Genomic DNA, 17,633 nt, shown 5'->3' on the forward strand with positions numbered 1-17,633 from the left:
AATAAAGAGGATGCTCCTACCTAGCAATATAGAGGATGCTCCTACCTAGCAATAAAGAGGATGCTCTCACCTAGCAATAAAGAGGATGCTCCTACCTAGCAATAAAGAGGATGCTCTCACCTAGCAATAAAGAAGATGCTCCCACCTAGCAATAAAGAGGATGCTCTCACCTAGCAATAAAGAGGATGCTCCTACCTAGCAATATAGAGGATGCTCCTACCTAGCAATAAAGAGGATGCTCCTACCTAACAATAAAGAGGATGCTCTAACGTAGCAATAAAGAGGATGCTCCTACCGAGCAATAAAGAGGATGCTCCTACCTAGCAATAAAGAGGATGCTACTACCGAGCAATAAAGAGGATGCTCCTACCTAGCAATAAAGAGGATGCTCTCACCTAACAATAAAGAAGATGCTCCCACCTAGCAATAAAGAGGATGCTCTCACCTAGCAATAAAGAGGATGCTCCTACCTAGCAATAAAGAGGATGCTCCTACCTAGCAATAAAGAGGATGCTCCTACCTAGCAATAAAGAGGATGCTCCTACCGAGCAATAAAGAGGATGCTCCTACCTAGCAATAAAGAGAATGCTCCTACCTAGCAATAAAGAGGATGCTCCTACCTAGCAATAAAGAGGATGCTCCTACCTAGCAATAAAGAGGATGCTCCTACCGAGCAATAAAGAGGATGCTCCTACCTAGCAATAAAGAGAATGCTCCTACCTAGCAATAAAGAGGATGCTCCTACCGAGCAATAAAGAGGATGCTCCTACCTAGCAATAAAGAGGATGCTCTCACCTAACAATAAAGAAGATGCTCCCACCTAGCAATAAAGAGGATGTTCTCACCTAACAATAAAGAGGATGCTCCTACCTAGCAATAAAGAGGATGCTCTCACCTAGCAATAAAGAGGATGCTCCTACCTAGCAATAAAGAGGATGCTCCTACCTAGCAATAAAGAGGATGCTCTCACCTAGCAATAAAGAGGATGCTCCTACCTAGCAATAAAGAGGATGCTCTCACCTAGCAATAAAGAGGATGCTCTCACCTATAAATAAAGAAGATGCTCTCACATAGCAATAAAGAGGATGATCTCACCTAGCAATAAAGAGGATGCTCTCACCTAGCAATAAAGAGGATGCTCCTACCTAGCAATAAAGAGGATGCTCCCACCTGGCAATAAAGAGGATGCTCTCACCTAGCAATAAAGAGGATGCTCCTACCTAGCAATAAAGAGGATGCTCCTACCTAGCAATAAAGAGGATGCTCCCACCTGGCAATAAAGAGGATGCTCTCACCTAGCAATAAAGAGGATGCTCCTACCTAGCAATAAAGAGGATGCTCCTACCTAGCAATAAAGAGGATGCTTCTACCTAGCAATAAAGAGAATGCTCCTACCTAGCAATAAAGAGGATGCTCTCACCTAGCAATAAAGAGGGTGCTCTTACCTAGCAATAAAGAGGATGCTCCTACCTAGCAATAAAGAGGATGCTCCTACCTAGCAATAAAGAGAATGCTCCTACCTAGCAATAAAGAGGATGCTCCTACCTAGCAATAAAGAGGATGCTCCTACCTAGCAATAAAGAGGATGGATGCTCTCACCTAGCAATAAAGAGGATGCACTCACCTAGCATTGTCTAGTCATTTATAATCAGGGCCTAGGAGTTTCAAAACGTTCTTGAAAATAAGGTTTTTCTATTTTGACTTCCTAACAGTGCGTGCTTTGATGATAGGACATAGTTATGGTCCAATGCTTTGAGGCTGGAAATCTGGCTTTCGCAAAAATACACTCTTGTCATTGTGCAGTGCAACACAACAACTCTAGCTACCACAGAGGCTGGGCAGTAAGCTGACAACATCTTCTGACATGTTTAATTAAGCTGCATTCATATGCCCCCTCTTTGTGTATTGTAAATAATTTATCCCAGGCCAAGGCGTAAATTAGGTGTCATGAGCGTGTTGCTAGTGCTGCCTTCTGGATCATGATTCCCTTGTAGTGCAAGATTGCTCCTTGCAGGGAAATAAGAGGCAACATGTTTCTTTAAGCAAAACTGTTTGGCACTATTCTTTCCAGACCATCGTCGCGAGGCCACCGTCTTCCTGCAATAGCAGTATGAGATATTAATCGTTTATTAAGTCAGAATGTTGTGCTCCACTGAATAATATGCCAGTATCTATGAAGTCACTGAGTGCTACGCCATGTGAAGTAATGCCTCAAAATATTGTACAACGAAAAATAATGACCAAGAACTTGATGGAGAAAAAGCGACTCAACCTTGTTTCTCAGATTAATGCCAGATAATGGTGTGTCAGGAGAAGCAGTGGCTGTAATTATCTGAATGCCGAAGAATGCTCTGTAAACCTTTGCTCGTAGGAATATGGCTCTAAAATGCTATGTCATGAAGATATTTGCCCTAGAATTGTGTACCAGAAGGAAAAGTAACAATAAATCACCCCACTGGAGAGATATTCTCTACCACCTCCACATTCAGGGCTTAAGACGTCTTTGATCCCCCTCATGCTGCAGACTATCATGGACACTTGGAAAGCAGTCAATTTCCTGACAATATACATCCCGTTATAGAAGCAGTGGGAGGACATGGATATCTCAAGAGTAGCAAACACATCACAGTAGAAGGCCTTCTTACCTTCTCAACAGATGAGAAGAACTCTGCCCCATGCCATGCCACCTCTCGTGATGTCAGCTAATGTCAGTGAACTTAGGGTGCTAGTTAAAGGCCCACGCAGGGGGTGGAGAGAAATCTCAGATCTTGGCAGTCCTGTACCTGTAATTCACAAACAATACGACAGAGCAGATACACAGGAATATCAGGAAATATGATGAATCTTGATCTAGGGTTGGTACAAGCCAGTAGCCACCTGTCCCTGCCAAAGTGGGGGGTGGCGGGCCGAACCTGAGGAGGGAGGTGGGAAGGGTTCCGGGCAAAAGGATAATAAATAAAAGAAACTTACCTTAACGCTGCCGCCGCCACTTCCCGCCACATCGGCTCTTCCTGCTTCTGGCCACAGGCTCCCAGCCTGCCCTTAGTCCAATCCTAAAGCTGCTCTTGCATGAGAGCAGCTTCAGGATTGGCCTGAGCAGCGGCACCTTGCGCTCCCAGGCAGACTGGGAGCCTGTGTCTGCTCTCTCCAGCCCCAGCAATGCAGCTTGGGCTAGAGAGAGCTTCACTGCGCATGAGAGATTTGCCCGGCCTGAGCCAGCCGGCCAAACACCTCATGCGCAGGGAAGGGAGTGCTCTCCACTCCCCCACCAGAAGTGTCATTCCCTGGACCCGCCCCGAAGACTCGTCAGAGTCCTGGGGGCGGGTCCAGGTGATTAAAATCAAACCATAATAAAACAGGTTTAAAACCCGCTTTATTTGCTGGTGGTGGCGGGGGGCGCGGCGCTCCTCCACTCTTATGGAGCGGCCGTCGCTGGTACAAGCCCTTATATCCCTAAGAGAATGAAAGACCACACACACACACACCATATTGGCATAGGTGAGTTTTTTCACCATGGAGGTGTCATATTTAGAACCTATGTGAAATGTTAGTGCTAACCCTAATAATCAGAATTCATAGGAAAGAGGGAACTCTATATGTGTGAACTTTAGCCATGAAAGTCATTTGTTACTGTCTCCGTGTGGTAAGATTAAAAACAACCTGTCAGAGCATAAGGGTGTGAAAGTGTCCCACCTATCCTTGATCAACATGTTTTGAATGAATGAATGAATGAATGAATGAAATGAGATTTGTATTGCGCTACTTTGCCCAAAGGCATCAAGGCGCATAAGATGGAACAGCTGAATGAGAGGTAAAACCAGATGTCGACTATGGATATATGACGTTACCACGCGTTCTTTTACCACGCAGACCATTACCACGCATTTTTTACAACGCAGGACCCTTTACCACGAATACCTTTACAACGCAATACACTACAACGCAGGTACTATTACAACGCATACCATTACAACATAAGTATAGGTAAGTAAATAATATGGTAAAATAATGTAATTATTAATAATATTTTTTTTAATTAATAAATTATTATTTTAATATTTAATATTTTAATTATTTATACTATTATTTATTTATTAATTTTTAAATATATATGTTAAAAATACCCCTGTACCCCAAAACCCAAACCCAGCCCTGAAACCTAAAAATACCCCTGAACCCCAAAACCCAAACCCAGCCCTGAAACCTAAAAATACCCCTGTACCCCAAAACCCAAACCCAACCCTGAAACTTAAAAATACCCCTGTACCCCAAAACCCAAACCCAGCCCTGAACCCTAAAAATACCCCTGTACCCCAAAAACTGAAAACTGACCCTGAACCCTAAAAATACCCCTTTACCCAAAAACTGAAAACTGACCCTGAACCCTAAAAATACCCCTTTACCCAAAACTGAAAACTGACCCTGAACCCTAAAAATACCCCTTTACCCAAAAACTGAAAACTGACCCTGAACCCTAAAAATACCCCTGTACCCCAAAAACTGAAAACTGACCCTGAACCCTAAAAATACCCCTTTACCCAAAAACTGAAAACTGACCCTGAACCCTAAAAATACCCCTTTACCCAAAACTGAAAACTGACCCTGAACCCTAAAAATACCCCTTTACCCAAAAACTGAAAACTGACCCTGAACCCTAAAAATACCCATTTACCCAAAACCCAAACCTAAAATATTTTAAATAAAATAATATACTTACCAGTACTTACGTTGTAATGGTATGCGTTGTAAAGGTATCTGCGTTGTAAATACCTGCGTTGTAATGGTATGCGTGGTAAAGGGTCCTGCGTTGTAAAAGTTGCGTGGTAAAGGTAGGTCGTGGTAAAAGTTGCGTGGTAAAGGTTGTATACCGTCGACTATAGGTAGGCTTCTGTGTAAAGCCAGGTCTTTAAGGCTTTGCGGAAAAGAACGAGGGACGCATGGCCCTTGAGTTCAGTTGGGAGCATGTTCCAGAGTTTCGGGGCAAGGGCAGAAAAGGCCTTCCCTCCCCATCTGGCCTTCACAGTTCGGGGCACCGACAGAAGATTCTTGTTGGCAGAACGCAGAGCCCTGCCAGGGGTATAGGAGGAAACAAGAGACCTAGGGCCCGATGTAGGTAGCCCTTTACCGATCGGAATCGGCCGAAAATACCGATTTTCGGCCGTTTCCGATCGGTAAAGGGCTATGGAGATGTAGGGGCACATTTTCGGTAATTTTACCGATTCGTTATCATTACCGAATCGGTAAATTTACCGAGTCGGTAATATTTACCGAATCGGTAATGATAACGATTCGGTAAAATTACCGAAAATGCAATGTAGGTAGCCTATGTACCGGCAGAACATGGCTTACAGAATCGGTATTTTACCATGGAATACAAATCCATGGTAAAAAAACGATTCCTGTGTACATGCACATCTGTGCATGTACACATGTGCCATGTGACAGACAGACGTGCCCTTAGGGCATGTCTGTGTGCCACATTGCACACATGGCCGTTTTGGGGGTGCTAGAGGGTGTCAAAGTGACACCCCCTGCACCCTTGTGAATTCTTTAAATACCGATTCGGTAAATACCGAATCGGTAATGCCTAATCATTCCTATGGGCTTCAAAGCCCATAGGAAAGAATGGGCATTACCGATTCGGTATTTACCGAATCTGTAATTTAAGAATTGTTAAGGATTCGGTAACGAATCCAGATGTTGGGACCTACATTCCATTTACCGATTTTGGAATACCGAATCGGTAGGATTCGGTATTTCAAAATCGGTAAATGGGATTTACCTACATCGGGCCCCTAATGTCTTCTGCACCGGATCCGTGGGGAGCACGGTGGGTAAGACAGAGAACCTTAAAATTTATCCTGGCCTGCATAGGGAGCCAATGAAGGTTTTTTCTGATGGAGGAGCCTGATGACCGCCTGGGGGCATCAACAACAAACCTAGCTGCCGCATTCTGCACAACTTGTAGGCGTTGGACCAGCTTCTTGTTTATGCCTAAATAGAGTACGTTGCAGTAATCTAACCGTGAGGAAATGAGAGCTACCGAGAGTTGTTTCCGCGCTTCCAAGGAAAGGTAGTGTGAAAGTTTTCTCAAAATCCTTAAGACACCACAACAGGTGGAAACAGTCCTATTGACTTGCCTGTCAAAGGAAAGTGTGGTGTCAAGAATTACACCCAAATTGCGAGCGGCAAGAGTGAGTGTGGGACAGGTTCCAAGGGCAGACGGCCACCAGTCAGCCGACCAAACTTCCTGTTTACCTCCAAAGATGAGGACCTCAGTCTTTTCCCCATTTAATTTAAGGAAGTTTTTGGTCATCCAGCCTGCCACTGTTTCCATACAATTCCTAAAATTTAATGCCGCAGTCTCCACAGATTGAGAGAGGGAACCATAATCTGGGTGTCGTCAGCATACGACAGGACTTCCAATCCGAACGATCTTACTAGCCGGGCAAGTGGGGCCACATAGATATTAAAAAGTGTGGGGCTCAAGGAGGAGCTCTGAGGGACCCCACACTGCACAGGCTTAGCGGGGGAGAGGAAGTCGCCCAGTTTAACCCTTTGCTTGCGCTGATTGAGAAACGACGTCAAGAGGCTCAAAGCGGGCCCATCCACTCCCATCTCACTGAGGCGGGTGACCAGGATGGTAGGGGACAGGGTGTCAAATGCGGTTGTAAGGTCGAGCAGGATCAGAAGGGTAGTCTGACCACTGTCGACCTTAGCGCGGATGTTATTGACCACCACTGTGAGGGCTGACTCCGTACTATGCGCCTTTCGAAAGCCATGCTGAGAAGAATCTAGCAGGCTAGAATTATCCAGGAAGGCGCTCAGATGGTAGCGAGATGGGCCTCGAGCATCTTGGCGGGAGCAGGAAGCACGGATATGGGGCAAACGTTTTTTAGAATAGCAGGGTCAAGGGTAGCCTTCTGCAAAAGGGGCTTGACAGTGGTCTTCTTCCAAGGCGCGGGGAAGACACCCTTGGAGATTGCCTGGTTCATTATCTCCAGAAAGGGGGGTAGCAAAACATCTCTACACTCCTTCAGAGTCTTTAAGGGACATGGATCCAAGGGGGATCCAGATTTGAGCTTATCCAGGATCTGACTAAGAAGTTCCAGGGTGAGAAGAGGAAAGTTGGACAGGTTGCCCCGAGGCCGAGTGGTAAGGTCCTGCAGGGGGTGTGTGACCGGGGGAAGGGCAGCCTCTAGATTCGAGTTGAGAGTTTCCAAGGCTGTGTAGATATCCATGATTTTGGTGTGGAAAAAGGTGGAGATCAGATCACACAGTTCTTGGGTTGCCACAATAGGGTCGGGAAGTTGAGCAAGGGATAGAGAGTCTACGATTTTAAATATCTCTCTGGGCGAGCTGAGGGAGGCCGTCAGTTCGGTAAAATATGCCTTTTTTTCTGCCAGAACTGCAGCTTTGTATCCTTTATACATACTTTTATGCTTAAACCTTTCATTGGGATCAAGATTGGACCTCCAGAGTCTTTCTTGCTTCCTGCATTCCTGCCTAATCAGTCTAAGAGAATCTGAGAACCAGGGAGCCGAAGGACGTTTCCTGGCAGAATAGTGTGGTTTGGCCGGGGCTAAGATGTTTATGGCATTCGAAATAGTGTTGGCAAAATTGAGGGCAGCCGAATCGGTGTCCATAATTGAAGGGAACTTAAAATTGGCGATAAAAGGGCCGAGGGACTCGTTATTCAGGCCCCTATAGTTCCTTTTCAAGACCCAATTGTTAGTGTCCTTTGTGGGCACGGCGGAAGGACGCAAAGTGAACTCAAGTGGGACAGCCATATGGTCCGACCAGGATAGAGGGAGGGGGGGCCTTTTTCCAACCTAACGTCGTTGGTAAATAACCCATCCAAAGTGTGGCCAGCGGAGTGGGTGGGACTTCCAACTCTTTGCGAAAGGCCACAAGATGCCAGCGAGTCTACCAGAAATGTAGTATCAGCCGAGTTGGAATTTTCCAAATCGAAATTAAAGTCACCAAGGATGGTAAAGTTAGGTTTATCAATAAATGGTTCCAAAAGTTCCAGGAGGTCAGGGCTGAACGCGGACCTGGGACCAGGCGGTCTGTAGATTAAGATGCCCACGAAGGATACCGTAGGGGAGGAATTTAATGTAAAATGCAGAGCTTGGAAGGAGTCCTGAGGGGGAGGGAGGCACTCAATTCGGCAATTTATAGAGCTTTTGTGTAGAATGCCAATCCCCCCCCCCCCCCGCGCCCTTCTCTGTCCATTCTCGCGAGGGCATAGCCCTCAGGAATAGCATTGACAAGTTCGGGTCTGGAGAAATCTGAGGCCCAGGTTTCGGTAATAAAAGCCCACGAGGGCTTCCTCTCCGAAATGAAATCTCTGAAAGCGATATTATTTTTGACTAGGGATCGGGCATTGATTAAAAAACCCGTTTCCCTGGTAGGAGAGGGGGAAAATGTTTTCTTCTTCGCAATTGGATTTCCTAACAGTACGGGCAGGGTGTCAATTTTAACCCCCCCCCAGTGCAACAGCACTCAAATGCATCCCGCAGTCTCTCAGGTGAGAACCTGTGATGACAGGGCTGCCAGGATGGCTTAAGAGCTAGAAGTGCACATAGGGAGTAAGTAAGACTTACTGAGTCAGGGACGTTAGTGACATCGGCTTCCCTGGCCCCTGGCGCTTCCTTGACGCTGACGGGCACAGACGGGCTGGATTCTGGCGTGACTCCGGCGCTGATGCGGCACGTCCGCTGATCGCGTCCGCTGTGCAGAGCCATGCCCGTCTCCTTAAGTAGGGAGGACTGTAAAACCTAGGGTCGGGGACAATCGATATTTGCCCGGCGGTATTGCCTCTGTAACCCACGAATTATTAAGCAATGAAGAGGCAGGCGCTGGAGACTGGAAAGCAGGAAACAAGGTTTATTCTCTCCGGAGGAGAACACAACAAAACAGACAGCAGGTATCGTCATGAGGTGCTCTAACCACATCTCTGAGGCCTGGCCTCTTATACACAAGTTTTATTGTTTTATTACAGGTTACATATTCATGGCAAATGCTTTGATGTACGGAAAGACATTCCCGGGATCTCCCCCTCGGGCCCGTTCCCATACACATTTACAGTAGAAGTCCCCACCCTGGTCACAACAGGTGATGATTATCGCGCAGCTGGATATTCCGCCGATTCATGGAATGTGGGGGTTCGATCGGATCTCATGGGGTGGGGGCTTTGATCAACTCGGGGGTCTTTTGATGAGGGAGCTTTCTACTGTACGGGGAGGGGCAATAAACAGTATCGGCAGAGCTAGGTGCCGGCCTGGGAACGAGGAAGACAAACGGGCACAGGAAAAAAGGGGGTTTTGCATCAAAGGGCCGGGGACTATGAAAAGAATGAAGGGAGGGGTCGCGCTGGGAACAGGATGGGGCTTTGAGGCAGAGCTGCGCTGAAGAGGGGTTTATGACTTCAAAGCATGTGCGAGCGGGGGGGGGGTTTGGTCAGCGTGCAGGCTTGGTGAGGGCGAAGGGCTACGTCGGGGGCCAGTGGCATGCGAAAAGGGCTGTTCTGTTCAAGGCATTTTAAAATGGCGGGCGCGCACGAAAAAGTGTGGCATCAGGGGGAAAGGCAAGATGGCGCAGATAATGTTCACCAAACCGTACTAATTTTCCACAGTCCTCCCTTTAACATATTCAAGACATCTTGCTGGTTCATTTTCTATTCGGGTCTATTATGGTGGGCATAAGGAAAGCAGTAGGAACCCAGGTGAAGGAGTCAAAAACCTTACATTTAAGATCTCTAGTTTTAGGAAGCGGGTCTATTGATAAACTTTGATAGACTTGTTAGCAGGAAAGTCATAGAAATGTAATACAAAAATGATTCTGTAGCGAGCAGTAAGTACATTGCATACAGGTTATTATATACGGGCTCCACATATATTTGGCTAGAGCATAATCAATACAATGGTGGCTGGGAAAGAAACGAGACGTAGCAGAAACGATGATTGAGGGTGTCAATGTTCGAAGTTAATGAGTTCTCAGTACTGTTTGTCGTCCTTTGTTGGCGCTGTGGAGCACCGGCGGTGGAGCTAAGGGTCCAGCTCTATTCGAGGTCCCGTGTTGCAGGGCACGACCTTTTCCTCGCGCTTCTGGTCAAAAAAGGTCTTTTTCGCCCTGCGTCTTTCGGAGTCGATGGTCAAGAAAGTTCAGATGGAAGAAGAGTGTACAAATAGTCCATAGGGTAGGTCGGAGAAAAAGGGGGATGGAGCGAAGGCCAGACCGAGGACAGACTAGGGGAACGGAAAATTTCAGGTTGGCGGGCTCATGACCGAGTTTAGGGAGCGGGGACCTTTCGGCACACATTTGAACATTAGGCAGGGGCATCAGGTTAGCCCTTTCCTCTCACTTTGTCGGAAATAGTGCCTCGTCCTGCAGCTCCTTTCTGTCGCGGTCTCGCCTCGGCCAACGTCGCAGGTGTTCCAAGATCTGTAGTCAGGCCACGTGCTCCCACATCCGGTTCTTCTTTCCTCCGACAGTCGTACCCTTAAATGAGTTCGAAAAGACAGTCTTTAGAGAATTGGTAGAGGAAGGTAAACACATAAGTCTATTTCTCTCCCAGCTCCAGGCACGAAATGAAGACGTCCGTTATATTAAGGTTCACAAGTAACATATAAATGGCCGGTGATGGGCCTGTTGGATTTACTATGACTTTCCTTTACAACTATTTATTACAGTTTCGACAGTTCATCTGATGGAGACCCACCTTCGTAATACAAGCCTGACAAAGCTATACCGTTCTCTAGGGGTTTATATTTGAAAAGGGTGTTTGTGAGTTATCAACATGGTACTAATAGGTATCTCGCTGAGGGACGAACATAGGTTAAACATCTTTCATTTTATCAATGCATCCTGCCTTTTAACTAGACATTTTCGCTTTCCACAAGATTCATTGCAATGATTTTCTTCGTTTTGGTCTAATCTTTAACTTTGTAAACCATCATTCTGGTTCCTATGCAGTCTCTCACGGCCTGATTACTAAATTAGAACAGACAGGGGTCTCATGGGAAAATAGCTAGGGACATGGAAAACTGCGATGGGGGGGGGGGGACATCACCTTACTTTTTGGGTTATAAGGGTACTATCGGCAGAAGGCCACAGTTCAGTTGGTGAGCGTTCAGTGGCATTTCTCGAATTCCAAACTCTGAAATTTGCCTATCGAAAATCACTTCTAGGAACCACAGCTGGCCTGCGTTAGGTGCAAGTCGGCTCATCTTTTACAATCGGGGGTGGAGGATAGTTACAAACTCTTATCTGGGGCAACTGAACACAATACTGGGTGCGTCCTGGGAAGATGGGAAGGTTTCGATTACCTTTATGGTTTGGGGATTGCGACAATTCGGAACGGGGAAGGTCGCGTCATCTGAGACATTTTATTTCATCATAGGGGGCCGCTGACATGTAGTTCCCTTATTACGGGTCAGATTAGGGAACCTCAGTCGTCTTACCTGTCCTTTCCTTTATGGCCAAATCTCGGTTTCATCGAAATATTTTTCGGAAAGGAGAGGTGGTGACACAGCGTTAGGGTGATTGCATTAAAGACAAGTTTTGAGCAAATACTGGCGGTATTTGAAGCCAATTGGGTGGTGTGCTAGGGGTGGCGGTTTGCCAATTTAGGTGCTAGTCGTTCGGAAGAGTGAGAGTGTGGAGGAGAGAGAGAGAGAGAGAGAGAGAGAGAGAGAGAGGGAGAGAGAGAGAGAGAGAGAGAGAGAGAGAGAGAGATGTGTAACAATAGGCTAGATAGTACACGTGCAACATAGGGAGCGGCCGTGTATTTAAGATAGATTATTCAGCGCATTACTCGATACAAGACGTCGCAGGTCTGTGTTAGTATTTTGTAAGCATGCGGTTCAGGACGGGCGAGCATTAGGTCGGGTACGGGGGACATGCGTTGAGAAAAAGGAAAAGGGGGCACCATCGTGTCGCCCTCCTTGCATTCTTGGTCCTTTGACCAGTTGAGTCAGCGCTTCAGTCACACACAAACGTTCTCTCATAGTTTCATTCACATGCGGCATGTGTCCATTCACGCATCATGGATTAAGGGTGATCATTTTTCATCGAGTCATACTATTTGTTGGTTTGTCTGTTACATTAGTAGTTCGTGGGTGTGCTTAGGTGCCACCTTGCGGCGCTAGCCTGCTTCGTGTATCAGACATGGCAAGGCTTCAGATCTTCGCCACACCTCGGCTGTGATCTCTGATGTAACCTGCAGAGGGAGGGAAAAGAGGGGAAGGGAGGGGGACAACATTCGCGCATATCAAATACATGGATTCAAGAGTCCTTTACTTACCTCATACCCGTCTTATCTCCTCGGGATAGAATCCCTGAGGTTGTGGTTTCTGGAGCCAGGGGGGGGTGGGGGCAGTGTGTCCTTATGGGCTGTGAGTAGGAAAACGTTAGAGAATCAGAAGTACTTAGCGCGAAGTTTCTAGTTGGCCGGTGTATTTAAATATCGGGGTCCTTAAATCTCTTTCAACGCTGTGACGTTCTAAGGTTCTTCAGTTCTTTGGTCCGCTCTGTTCCCTAATACCTTTGAGCGTCGTACCTTATAACATTTACATCGTTTTATTTTACCCTACTTTTACATTCCATCATTTATACCGTTTCGTTTTACCCATCCTCAGAAGTCGAGGTCTTTCTCCACGCGAGAGTTCATGAGTCAGTCGCGTACCTTGAAGGCAGAGTATCGAGTCGTAGATCCGATCCTTCCTCTGGGGCTGGGCAACCATCTTCTAATAACCTTAAAGAGAGAGCAGAGTAGGGTGCACAGAAAAGAACTCTCCCGCCGATCCCATATTTCAAATAAAGCATGCAATACCCGTTCATAGTTTCGAAAACCTTTATTTTTGCAAAATCATCTCAGTACGTAGATTATGAAGGTGCGGTCGTGTTTGGCCGGACACGGAAATGGCTAAAGTGCGTACAGTGGGGGTTGTTTTGCAGCAATAAAAACATTAGAAAGGTTTATTCACTCATTTGTAGGAAATGAAAAACGTCTATCAATTGATTGGGGGAATCAGGGGCATTTATTTCATGATTTAGAAGCATAGTCAGACTAGTTGAAATCAGATTTCCTATATGCATACCGTGTTTGTGCGTCATAAGCGAGGTTATACATCAGCTATATAAAAATATAATACATCGTACATTTGTAATTAACATTTTTAACGCGCTCCTTTTACATGTTCGTCGAGCGAACTCTCCTTCTTTCTCGTCAAGTGTACAAAGGATCATATACATGTCTCAGAACATCAAGTTTTTATTAGCAAAAAGAAACACCACGAGGTGTTCGTAAGTTCCTATTGATACCGGCGCCATTTTGGGCGGGGCCGGGTCAGTCCGGAAGTAGCATCAGAAAAAGTTTCCTACAACCGGCAGTTGGACCAGAGTCCTTTTCGGCAGTTCTAGAATTCATGCTAACAGAAGAGGTGGCAATGTCATGTTTATTTCGCTGGCAATCAAGGCAGTTGTCCCTTACCGGAAGCCTGCAGGAGCCGAGGGCTCCGCCGGGGACCTTTGTAGACTCTTCAAGGCTGCGGAGATGTTGTCGGAGGTGGGGGGGGGGCTCGTGCTCCGGTGGGCGAGCGACCGAGTTATATTGCCGTTCAAAGTTACTCTAGCGGCCGAGACCCGCCTTCCAGCGGACCCAGACGCCATTTTGAGGCCCTGCAGCGGTCCCCTCTCGTCGAGTCTGCAAGAGTGGAAGAGACCTTTCTGAGGACAAATAGGGGATGGAACTCTGTTGTGGAAGCGGGACGCTCGGCTGGGGTGCGGCTGTGATGCCCCCACCTGGGGGGGCAAGGGAGACTCGTTCGCGCCGTCTCCTTCTCCCGGTGCACTCCATGCTGCTCTTTTTCATCGGCCCGCACGAAGGTCTCTCCACATCCGGTGCTCCCCAAGTCTTGTGCTCAGTGCTGTGGGAGTATGGCCACCTGCGGCGCACATTCGGTGCTGCACAAGTATCGGTGCAGCCATTGCATATTCAGTGCTCCGAAAATATGGGCACCATTGCACGTTCGGTGCTGCGCAAGTACTGGGGCACCACCGCCTGGCTGGGGGAGTTTGGCGCTGGGCCGGGGGCTGGGAGACCTCCTATCCGTGGAGGTGGGAGAGGCTCGTCCGCGTCGCCTCTCCCTCCCAGCCCAACTTGGACTAAATTCCATGGAGGTATGAACAGGACATCCCGCCGCCCAGAGTTGCTGCGGCTGTCACGGAAGGGAAAAGAAAGAGGTGTCTCGTCCTTCTCTGGGCCGGGCTTCCTTAGGTTATCGGCTGCAGCCGGACTCAGTTGGCCCCGGTCCCTGGCCATGGGTGGTCGGACCGGGGGGGGGGGGGTAATGTGGCGGGACTGCCTGCAACTATCCAGGGCCGCTGCGGCTGGGCCGAGGAGGCAGGTGGCGGGACTACCTGCAGCTACCCAGGGCCGCTGTGGCCGGACTCCACTGGCCCCTGCCTCTCCTCCGGCTCCCCCATACGTTAAGATTTCCTGACCAAGTGTTGGCAGCAGGGCCCGCCTTATATGGGTTGCCGCCGGTTGGGCATAGCCGTAACCCTGCCCTACTTTGGAAGGTTCCAGAATGGGGGGGGGCGAATGTTCTGTTGACTTTCATTTTCTACAGTTTTACCGTTCTTGTTCTTAGCGTTATTGTTTCTTGCTTGTTATGTTAAAATAAAAGTTCGTGTTCATCAGTGGCTTACTGATTTCGTTTCCCATTCCTTTCTTTCCAGGTTGTTTCAAGCTAAATTTCTGTTAACAGAGTTTATGTAACACGAAAGCACGTGTAGAGGGATGACGCAGATTCATACATTACGTACACACAAACTCAGACGGGGAGACAGTAAAAGTATGACATACAAGATCCAAAGACAAGCATAAAAACAGTTATTGGCCATAATTATCTTTTTCCGTCTGTTAATTTAGGGCTAGGCTGGGTTCCCGTCTTTACGTTGTCCGACCTAGGAGAACTCGAACATATCGCTGAAATTGTTCTGGCGAAATCTGTGCCATCGGGCATAATCGAACGTGGTGGTTCTATCTGGTCTGTCCATGTGAGTCTGATTCTTCTTTGTCTCGCGCCTTTTCCCTTTCTGTCGGCCTGTTATTCCTGTCGGCCCTCTGCCCCTACTCACGCTCAGTAGAGTCGGCATTGGGCTTTCCAGTGTCTGACATATCTACAAAAAGCACATTGGTCTGGCCCTAAGTCTGGCCGTCCTGTGCGTAGTGTCGGGGGATAACCTTCGGGTCGTGGTGTCCAGGGGTTGTCCTGTTGATATGTTCCTCTACCTGTTCTGTCCTCGTCTTTTGTCTGTCGTTGCATTGCCTCTTTTCGCCACATACCGAGACTGTCGAGCATAATAGGCGTTGTCTTATTATTACGAAGGGCTATTTCTAACGTTTCTATTTTATCAAGGTCGAAGGATCCTACCAGTGGCCACTGTTTGTCTTGACTTTCTTTGGTATACCTGTGCCACAATTTATTATAGGCTATGGTGACTAATCCATAGTTTATGAACATGTCCTTATTAGGGGTACCTTCCAGCGGAGCTAGATGATCCACCTCTAATAAACGGTCCGGGCTGAACCAATTATCAATCAGTGGGGAGAAGACAGACATGACGGCTCGCAACGAGGGACAAAAAGTCAGCACTGCCTATCTTATCACTGTGTGCAAAGACTAGACAGAATATTTCTATTCTACGTTGTTTGCAGGCAGTGAATACCTCATGAATCAATAACAAAGAATAATCAATAACAAGGAACAACCAATAATAAATAACAACCAATAAAAAAATAAATAAATAAATAAAATCAATGGGGAGAGTAAGTAGGGCGCAAAAGTCTGCGTCCTCTACCCTTTCACTATCCGTAAAGAGGAATCTGTTATTTCCTGTTTGCAGACAGAGAATCTCCAGAAGACAATCCGTGAACAGTAGTTCGGGGTCAAAGAACCCAGTTAATCAGTGTGGGAGAGGGAATCTCCTGAAAACCGTTAATAAATAATAGAATCAGTGGGGGAGAAAAATAGGCACGACGGCTGCGTTACCTATCCTTCACTGTTTGCAAAAGGGAAAGAGCCTACTGTTTCTCCGTGTGCAGACAGTGAATCTTCAAATAAATAAAAAGAGCAATACTAGTATTTCCTAAACAATCAAGCAATCATTTCGCAACTCGTCGTGTTTACACGACCTTACCCGGACCGCATAGACAGTTTCTTGTCTTCCGAATCCAGCGCCCGATCGTCCTCTTTTTCTCGTATTCCTCGCGGCACTCCTAATGGTTCCCAGTCAGGACCGTAGATCACTCGAGAGAGGTCTGTTCGGAACTAGTGAAGTTCGGATGATCGGCTGCCAGACGAGGGTCTATTTGGGCAAGAGCTCTCCCGATCATTGCAGTCGTTCACTCTGTCGTCGGGACCTCTCCCACTGGATCCACGAGTCGCTGATGGGCCCCACGCTTGGGACGCCAATTGTAAAACCTAGGGTCGGGGACAATCGATATTTGCCCGGCGGTATTGCCTCTGTAACCCACGAATTATTAAGCAATGAAGAGGCAGGCGCTGGAGACTGGAAAGCAGGAAACAAGGTTTATTCTCTCCGGAGGAGAACACAACAAAACAGACAGCAGGTATCGTCATGAGGTGCTCTAACCACATCTCTGAGGCCTGGCCTCTTATACACAAGTTTTATTGTTTTATTACAGGTTACATATTCATGGCAAATGCTTTGATGTACGGAAAGACATTCCCGGGATCTCCCCCTCGGGCCCGTTCCCATACACATTTACAGTAGAAGTCCCCACCCTGGTCACAACAGGTGATGATTATCGCGCAGCTGGATATTCCGCCGATTCATGGAATGTGGGGGTTCGATCGGATCTCATGGGGTGGGGGCTTTGATCAACTCGGGGGTCTTTTGATGAGGGAGCTTTCTACTGTACGGGGAGGGGCAATAAACAGTATCGGCAGAGCTAGGTGCCGGCCTGGGAACGAGGAAGACAAACGGGCACAGGAAAAAAGGGGGTTTTGCATCAAAGGGCCGGGGACTATGAAAAGAATGAAGGGAGGGGTCGCGCTGGGAACAGGATGGGGCTTTGAGGCAGAGCTGCGCTGAAGAGGGGTTTATGACTTCAAAGCATGTGCGAGCGGGGGGGGGGGGTTTGGTCAGCGTGCAGGCTTGGTGAGGGCGAAGGGCTACGTCGGGGGCCAGTGGCATGCGAAAAGGGCTGTTCTGTTCAAGGCATTTTAAAATGGCGGGCGCGCACGAAAAAGTGTGGCATCAGGGGGAAAGGCAAGATGGCGCAGATAATGTTCACCAAACCGTACTAATTTTCCACAGGACTAGAGCGCTGAAGGTGCTGCCGCCTCCCACCCAAGATGGCCGCTGCCGGATTTCACCTCCCGGGTCCCGGTACTCAGCACCTAGATCGGCTGGGACCGCCCAAAATGCGGGTAAAGGGGATTAAAACTGCCAAAGAGTCAGCAGAATGATGGTGAGTGATGTGAAAAGTGGAAATAATTTTTTTTTAAATCGCCGCGTTAAAATTGGTGGTGAGGAAGAGGCACACACGCTAGCATTCAGCGGTATACAGTATACACACAGCAGCCAACCTCCCGGCT

At 47.6% G+C, this 17,633-nt stretch overlaps 1 protein-coding gene across 1 annotated transcript in view; it reads right to left on the reverse strand.

Moving 5' to 3' along the window:
- Positions 1 to 17,633, reverse strand: part of LHFPL6 (LHFPL tetraspan subfamily member 6) — a 431,940-nt gene that overhangs the window by 125,890 nt on the left and 288,417 nt on the right. The gene's annotated exons all lie outside the window — the stretch shown is intronic.

Source organism: Lissotriton helveticus, chromosome 8 (genome assembly GCF_964261635.1).
Source record: "Lissotriton helveticus chromosome 8, aLisHel1.1, whole genome shotgun sequence".
NCBI classification, from domain to species: Eukaryota; Metazoa; Chordata; class Amphibia; order Caudata; family Salamandridae; genus Lissotriton; species Lissotriton helveticus.